Here is an 8,538-nt window from a genome sequence, read left to right as displayed (position 1 = left end):
TTGCTTCACCATGATTAGAGTCACATATTACACATTCCAGTAAATGAACTACAATTGATACAATACTGAACCACACCTATGATTTACAAAGATAGTGGGTTTTTATACAACACAATCTGCTATCAATGCTATCACTCTTTTTCTTTCATTGATAGCAGAGTGTGTTGTATAAAAACCCACTATCTATGTAAATCATAGGTGTGGTTCAGTATTGTATCAATTGTAGTTCATTTATTGCAATGTGTAACGGGTGTGTGGATGTATGTATGTTCTGGCTTAGCATAGTGTATGAGCCCAGCAATATTAAAGACAATTCTGGGACTGTTCACCTATTCAAACCCAAGGAACAAATCTCTCCTGTCCTTTTGTTCATTCATCACTAACATTTTGAGTTTTTGAAATGAACCTTATTTTATGGAAGCATTGGGTTTTTTTTTTCTTCCTTGTCCAAAGTAGACTAATGTTTATATATGAATATAGAAGACTGGTTTATTACAGCCAAGCTGCCTCTTTATATTGTATTGCTGTCTATGCCTTGCAGAACAGGGGAATGGGAGAGAGAGAGAGAGAGAGAGAGAGGGGGGGGGGGGAAAGAAAGAAAGAAAGAAAGAAAGAAAGAAAGAAAGAAAGAAAGAAAGAAAGACGCATCTGTGAACTCTTGTCTCTTTCCTGAAGCCCCAAGAGAATGCATTTTATTCCTTCCCGTTACCAGCTGTTCCTCATTCATTCTCCTCCCCCAAACCATACAGTTTTCCTGTTTCGTTGGAATATTTAAATCTTCTCCACCCTCTAGGGATTGGGAAGGGATAGAGAAGCAAACAGCTGCACATGGCTTCCCGCCCCCCCCACTCCCTTTGCTATTTGGAACAGCTATAAATAGCTGCAGGCAGACCAAAAAATTCTGGATTGAGACTGGGGTTAATAGCCAGAAAATGGAGCTCAGCTGTTCTTCCTGCCACTGCAGCTGCTTCAGAGCCAAGCTGTGACTTGGCAGTGGGTGCCAAAGATGCCAAGCAAATGCCTCCCTTGTGCACTAGCGCCAAGGAGTGACTGTTGAAGAAGAAGATGCTCCCCCCCCTGTTTTTTTGGTTCTTTGTTTTGAGTGGAAGAATAACTATGAGTTGATAAAATCAGTTGGAAACATCTCAGAGATGACCTAAGTGAGAAACACGGAATGCCCTTTTTTCATTTTTTTGGCCTTTAACGCTGTGTTTTGTATTCTCCTTTCCTTGGGAGTAACCTAACTAAACTCAAAAATAAAATCAGATTTTGCCAGGTGGACATCTTAGTGGGGGCACAGGAGTCATAGCTATACAGGAAGAGTCCTGCTAGATCTGGTCAACTATCTCTCTGGTCCAGCATTGCAAACAAATACATTTGAGGAGATTTTAAACATAGGCAAGATAACTTTGGTCCACCATTTCTCTCTATAACTTGTATTTAAGGGAAGCTCTCTGGTTCTAGAGACATTAGGCAACCATTGAGAGAATAGACCCCTGATGGAAAATCTATAGCACATATTCCAGAGGTGGCACGCAGCACCCTCTCTGTGGGCACGTGAGCCATCACCCCAGTTCATCTCCACCACGCATATGCGCGTGCCTCCGGCCAGCCAGCCGGTTTTCAGGTCTCTGTGCAGGGGAGTGGGGCTCATGTGGGGCACATGCAGGGGACAGATGCATTACATTTTGGGGGTTTGGGCGTGTGTGCACGCATTCACGTGCGCATGCACACGCTTTGGGCACTCGGTCCAGAAAAGTTTAGCCATCACTGGAATAGACCAATTCTTATTTATAGAATCCCTTCCTTATTTATAGAATCCTTTTCAAAATCATCTAAATTGTTTGCTACCACTGCATCTGTATCAGTGTTTCTCACCCTTGGCCAAGGTTTAAGATGTGTGGACTTCTACTCCCAGAATTCCCTGGCCAGCTGGTTTGGGAATTCTGGGAGTTGAGGTCCATACTTCTTCAAGTTGCCAAGGTTAAGAAACACTGATCTGAAAACTATGATTCCATAGTTTAACTGTGTGTTGCATGAAAAAAAGTAATTGTATTAATCCTGTATTTCATTGTATTTCTGCCCATTTTTAGTTTAAACCGCCCCAAAGTGTTAGATAACTATTCCATGTTTTCCTTCTTAATGGGTTTTGTTTGGAAGGAAAATAAAATGAGAGAGGGAAACTTTGAAATCCACCTGTTAAAACAAAGAAGCCCTGTTAAAGAAGAAGAAAAACAAAACTAACAACACATATGACTGTAAATAAGTCCTCTCTAGTATGCCAGCAAAATTCCATATTAAATCATAAACCATTAAAATTTGGATTATTATCTAACATACGGATGTACCACTTCTTACTATGGTATTCATTATTAAAATAAAAAGATGAACAGGTTGTCAAGTCACAATACCCATTTTTATTTTAATAATGAATACCATAAAAAAATGTCTTTTTTTAAAAAACCAAGGGTTACAAATTTGTCTCTGGGATCACATAGTTACAATAAATTATAACATTTAAAGTGGCAGAACAGGGAAATTCTTAAATACACAGAAATAATCATACCAATGGAGCATAGTTTATGCTCTATTATTCAGTCCTAGCCACACCTATTTTTTAAGTGGCAGATTCCAATGTTTCGCTTAGATATCCTACCTTGGGAAATGATGTGCTTCTCTCCTTTAAAAGCATTTTAAAGTGGGTTAAGCTTTGATTAATGCATGTGACATATCCCTATTTAAAAGTGTTGCTCTTCTGGCTTTAAATGACATTTTACATACTGTGATGAAACAAATCTTCCAATGTTCAGTAACAGTTTCTCCCCCAACCACAGAATTTTTGCAACTTTCCCAACTCTATTAAAATGCAGTAAACTGAAGAGTTATTTCGTATCTGTGTTTTACTACATAAGAGAACAAAAAGAATGTATACTATTAAAAACAAAAATAACTTGTCATGAATAGCATCACTATATTTAAGAATGTGAGTGAATCAGGGTAAATTGCTTGATTTTTCTCTGATGTGTCTTCTTTTTCTGTCCTAAAATTTATATCTGGCCAGGATTTTTTAATATATCAAAAAAAAACAACACCTCCACATCTGGGATTTGCTTACTTTTGAAATATAAATACTTTCACTTTGAGTTTGTGTAATAAAACTTTCTTGCAGAGTTTTTTTTTCCATTTTTTTCATTTGCTTTTGGAAAAGATATTGATGCAAATAGAATTCTTTATTCTTTAGAATTCTTTATAGAATTCCTCATTCTTTATAGCATTCTTTATTCTTTAATATTCATTCTGCCTGTATAGATCTCAAACAATTCAGGGAATCGATGTTTCTGTGACTTTTCTGAGTGTGTGACAGCTACTTGTGGTTTGATTTTCATCCCCAGCTCAAACCCAACACCAAAGGAAAAGTGTAAATTCATGCTGCTCTGAAGACAAAATTCCTTTATTTCTAAAGTTGTTGAAAAGAATAGGAAGCTGATGCTTAATATGTAAATCAGGCATGTAGGTCTTTGTATCAAACAAAGATGCTATTGATTTGCAATTTTATGTGGACACAGAGGAGCCCAAGAAAGCAGCTTGAAGAGAGAAATGCTCATGCTCTATTCATGTGAATATATTGTACATAACACTTAAATCTAATGTTGGTGGAAAGAGCCTTCTCTCCCGAGCGTCCTCTTGACCTTGCACAATGTCCTTGGACATATAGTTATCCAGGAAAAATTGCCAGAAACAGGCCAGCATATACTTCTAAGTGTAAATGTATGCTTATTTGCAGTGTATTTCTCCATCTTCTTTCTTTGCTGCTGGAAAAACATGGGCAGCGTTCACCCTTCAGCCTTATTTGTGGGACCTTCTCATCTCCTACACCTTCTCATCCCAGATACTACTGTTGGAAGAAATGTCCCTCTGGGTTCAGTTCCAAGTGGGGATAAAGAACTCAAACTATGTGATCCTGTCCACCATCAAACCATCTTTCCAAGCAGTCTCCATGTTTGGGAACTGAATCCAGATGGACATTTCTTCCAGCATGGACATTTCTTCCAACACTACCATTGGAGAAGGGACAATTGCAGACAACGAAGCTTGGAGGAACAACCACAGAGTTTGTATTCTTTCTACAGAAATTCCGAGAGCTGCTAGACCTCTGAGCTGCTTTGCCGGCTTGTACTTAAGGTTTAGCAGGCCACGCTGTAGATAGACCTAGCAAGTATCTCCCTGCTCTTCAATTGTGTGGGAAATTTTGCAGACAAATTTGTTTAAGACCTACCTTTGGCCTGCCTGCCAATCATCTGCACCTCGCCTTTCAGACATTAATAAATTCTCAACTTTTGTTGGTTTGAATTCTACCTTTACGTCTGGCTGAAGCCCAGAGACAACACAGCAAAGTCAAATTGAGTTCAGTCCTTTATTTGCTTACACTTCATGGAGAGAAACTTGTCAAACTAAGGCTACAACCTTCTATATACATCTTGAGAGATCCTAGGGTATGGCTACCCTGAACCACTTTCTCATCCTGTTCAGGACTGCTCAGTCTCTTAATCCTGGCTGCTGCCAAAACTCTCCCCCACTGCTCCTTCGTGTGCACAATCCATCACACTTTGCTTGGGAGCCCATATACCAGTGACGGCTAACCTTTCTGGCACTGAGTGCCAAAAGCACATGTATGAAAGCGTGCGTGCACACCCATAATGCAATGCACGCACACATACCTGTGTGCTCCACCCCCATGCATGTGTACATGTCCCCCTGTCTGCGCCCCGCCTCCGCTCATGCATGCACGACCCCCAGTGACTTCCCGCACATGTGTGGTAGAGACACAAAAACCAGCCGGCTGGCGGGAGGCATGTGTGCATGCATGGCAGAGCTCAGCTGGGGTGACGGCTCGCGTGCTCCCAGAGATGGCTCTGAGTGCCACCTGTGGCCCACGTGCCATAGATTCGCCATCACGGCCATATATGATACTACCAGTGGTGAAATCCAAATTTTTTTACTACCGGCTCTGTGGGCATGGCTTGGTGAGTGTGGTGTGGCTTGGTGAGCATGGCAGGGGAAGGATACTGCAAAATCCCCATTACCTCCCTACTCTGGGGCAAGCTAGAGTTGGTATTTGCCGGTTCTCTAAACTGCTCAAAATTTCCGCTACCAGTTGTCCAGAACCTGCTGGATTTCACCCCTGGATACTACACTTTGCCTGAAAAAAACCCACAGAATGTTGATTATCTGCCACCATCTATGGTGAATTGATGCACATTGGTTTCTCTGGGACTGCTCCATCTCTGTTCTCTCATTTTTTTCTCAGATTCAAATGATATCACTGCCATATTATAGTAATATTCTAGTACATGCAGGTTGGCCGGCCATTTTGTTTTCGTTTTTGTTTCAGTGAAGACCTGGCTCGAAATGATTGTTCTGTCAAGACATTTGCAGACAGAACTTCTCATTTATGGACTAGAAAAGAGGCATTGTTCGTTTGCTGGATGCAGCCAGCAATATGTTTCATTCTTTGCTATTCTACTTTGCTTCTCCTGGGTTTAGGGACTTCTACTCTAATGATCTGACTGAAGTAAAGTGGAGGTAGCTGGGTCTCATGCTCTGCTTATTTCATCTGTGTCCACAGTTGACATATATTGACAGATTCCTTCTGAGGAAATTAGGCCCCTGGTAGTAGTAGAAGGAGAGAAAACTGTGTCCATACCATGTTGTTTCAGGCTGGCTGGCTAACTGTTGTTTATTGCTTTCAACCACAGATTTATTTAGCCACGGTTTATTAAATAATTCACAGTGGTTGGATTTTGCACAGCATACTAAATGGCTAAACCTACTGGATGCTGTGTGAATACATGTGGCTTCCCATCATCAGTTTTGTGGTCTCTAGAACCGTGCTCTTGAAATTTATTGGGAAATCTCTCAATATTAGTGGGGTGATTTGAGATGAGTATGTGCATTGCTTAATATAAAGGTTAAAAAAGTAGTTTGTTCAGGACTATAGGTAATCCTCGATGTACAATACGTTTAATGACCATTCAAAGTTACAACAGCATTGAAAAAAGTGGCTTATGACCATTTTTCACACTTATGACCATTGCAGCAACCCCAGGGTCACGTGATCAAAATTCAGATGCTTGGCAACTGACTCATATTTATGACGGATGCAGTGTCCCGGGATCATGTGATCCCCTTTTGCAACTGTCCGGCAAGCATAAGTCAATGGGGAAGCCACATTCACTTAACAGCCATGTTACTAATTTAACAGTTGCATGGATTCACTTAACAACTGTGGCAAGAAAGGTCATAAAATGGGGCAAAACTCAATTCACAACTGTCTCACTTGGCAACAGAAATGTTGGGCTCCATTGTGGTCGTAAGTTGAGGACTATCTATACTAGGCTTATATTTCCTCTTTTACATTTTAGAAAAGTTAAAGCTCCAAAATGCAAAGGAAGTTCAAATGTTGCGTCCCACCATCTCTAGAAATATTACCCTGTGATGACTTTTGTTCTCCATGGCCCCTGAAGGCAGAAACAAAGAGTATGTCAATTTTGAAGGCTGCAAACAAGTTGCTGGATTTTATTTTTTAAGTGCTGACCCCTCCTAGGCATTGGTGATCATCAATTATATGTGCTCATTTGATGTTACGTTTAAAAAAAAGGACACTGATTTTTTTTTGCTAAACAGAGATTTTTCAGCCAGGGTACATATTGTCTCCAAGTGCTGAATTTCTCTTGAAAGCTTCTTTGTATAATTCAGTTTATAATCTCTTGATTTCTTCCAGAGATTTGCAAGCCTTTCTACTTTCTACTGTCCTAAGTTGCAATTTTCAAGACTGATCAGGAGATTTTTATATCCTCACCAACTATCTAAGTTCTGCCGAAGATGGAGAAACATTAAATACATATCTTTGACCACTGACCTTTCTCTTAACAAAATATTATATGGTGGTTTTCTGCTGCCTTCTTTACCATTGTAGAGTCATCTACAGGGAGCCATGATGATGCAAAATGGGTGTTGTGATGTCACAGTGCAAACTCATGCCTTTCATTCTTGCATTGCACTGTTGCACTAAACATTAAGAGACAGAGTTTGTGTTGGGGCACTTGCCCATCACACCAATTCACATGTACTGTTCTTACATTGTGATATGAATGTGTTTCATTCTCACTATTGCAAATGGCTTTACAACTGTTACAGGCTCCATGCCCCTACTTTAGTTGCTATTGGTAGAACCACAGTTACACTCTACTGGCCTGAACCATGGTTATTTGTAGCGTTCAGGCCACAATAATGTCCCTGGAGTTTTTTGGGGACATTCCCCATATGTTGCTATCACTGCATTCTGTTGCTGCTGCTATTAGTTGTCCATAATTGCTTCTTTAGCAGAGTTTATATCATAACTAACCATTACAGGCCGTCCTCGTTTAGTGGCAGCCTCATCCAGTGATCGACAGTTACAACAGTGACAGAGAAGTAATTTTGTGACCAATCCTCACATTTACAACCTTTGCAGCTATATAAAACAAAGGAAAGCTGAAGTAATATTGTAACTGCAGGTGAGGTTTCACTTAGCAACCACTTCTTTTAACAACCACGTTGCCCTCTCCATTGTGGTTGCTAAATGAAGACTACCTATCTATTTAATGCCCATTCCTGATGGCAACCTGGTGGATGCACCTGATAGCCTTAAAAGGCTTGGTCACAAGCAGAGTTGGATCAGTTAGCACAATGCACAATGGCATTATTCCACCGCAATGTGACTTCCAAAGCTTCATTTTCACATCATGCTGTTTCTCTCCGCTTGCCCCTTCTGCCCAGTCCCAGCTAAGGTAGTACTCCAGCATCCTCTCACTTTAACATACTAAAGAGCGGCTTGCATTTTTAAAAGAAAGTTCTATCTCAGCCTTTTACCTTACCCTTTAGTTGAGGAGACTAAATAAGGGGTGGAGGGGGAGGGATTGGGAGCAGGAGGAGTTAAATCCCCGCTTCCAAACACACAGTTCCTTTTTTGATGCTACGGGGCACCTGATCCTGGGGAAGGTAAGATAAGCAGGAGTGGGAAAAGACAGGCGATGAAAGGCTGGGGAAAGGTTTCATCTTCACTCGGAGCAGAAGCAAATGGGAGCTTTGTTCAGTCCCCTTTCTCTCCCAATTTTCTGACAACAACAACAGAAAAAAGGCTCTTGATAAGGGAATCCCCCTGGGGTGAAAAGCAATATACAGCTTCTTCCATGCCGCATTCATACGGATGCTCAAAGCCTCATTCATCTATGTTAAGGCAGCCTGGGCAGGAGGGCAGAGCGGAGCAAAGGAGGGGGAGGACGGGAGGCTCCATATTTAGCACTGGAGCTTCTGTGCCTGAATAGGCTTTTCTCCAGTGCCCTTTTCCCACGAGAAGCTCTGACCTGCTTGGGGAGGGGAGATATAAAAAAAGCCCCTCACCCTTCAAGGCTCTTAGCAAAAGACTCAACAGGAACAATGGCTTTGGGGTGACTAAATGGAACCTCCGTGTTGGGGGGCGGTATAGCATTGAGTGCC

This window comes from Ahaetulla prasina, chromosome 2, assembly GCF_028640845.1.
Source record: "Ahaetulla prasina isolate Xishuangbanna chromosome 2, ASM2864084v1, whole genome shotgun sequence".
NCBI lineage: Eukaryota > Metazoa > Chordata > Lepidosauria > Squamata > Colubridae > Ahaetulla > Ahaetulla prasina.
Note: the sequence above shows the minus strand (reverse complement) of the source record.